Here is an 897-nt window from a genome sequence, read left to right as displayed (position 1 = left end):
GCAAGAAATTGTGGAAGCGATTCAAGGCCAGAAAAATAATAAGACTCCTGGCTTAGATGGTTTGCCGATTGAGTTTTATAAGTGTTTCGAAGAGGTGCTTTTAATACCATATAAACGTGTTTTGGAAGGAATAAGAGAGACAACTAAAATACCGAAATCATGGCTGGAGGCGTTAATTACATTAATATATAAAGGTGGGACTGAACCTACAGACATTAAAAATTACAGACCGATCTCATTGCTGAACGTGGATTACAAAATTTATGCGACCATACTAACAAACAGGCTTAAAAAGATTATCCCGAATATTATACACGAAGATCAATCTGGTTTTATTCCCGGAAGAGTAATGAGACAAAACGCTAGAATATTAATGAGTGTTCTGGAATACTATAAAGAACATCCAGATAAACAACTTGCGGTAATTTCATTGGATGCAGAGAAAGCCTTCGATAATGTAAATTGGAGCTTTATTTTCAAAACCTTAACATCAATTGGCTGTGGAGAAAACTTTGTAAACTTGATCAGGTCTATTTATGCAAGCCAAAAAGCGAGAATAAATGTTAATGGCTCCCTGACGGATCCAATAAAGATTGAGCAAGGCACAAGGCAAGGCTGCCCACTGTCCCCTATTCTCTTTGTTCTAGCATTGGAACCGTTACTGCAAATGATTAGAGAAGATTCGGAAATCAAAGGAGTGAGAATTAAAAAGGAAATCTATAAAACGCAGGCTTTTGCTGATGACATATTAATTACGTTGGAAAATCCAAACTCCTCAATTGGAAAGTTGATGTCTGCCTTAAAACAATATGGGGAAGTAGCAGGTTTCAAAGTCAACTATCAAAAAACTAAGTTCTTAGCTAAAAATATGACGAAAGAACAAATATCTGAATTAGA

The sequence above is a fragment of the Heteronotia binoei genome, chromosome 19 (assembly GCF_032191835.1).
Source record: "Heteronotia binoei isolate CCM8104 ecotype False Entrance Well chromosome 19, APGP_CSIRO_Hbin_v1, whole genome shotgun sequence".
NCBI lineage: Eukaryota > Metazoa > Chordata > Lepidosauria > Squamata > Gekkonidae > Heteronotia > Heteronotia binoei.
This window is presented reverse-complemented; position numbering follows the sequence as displayed.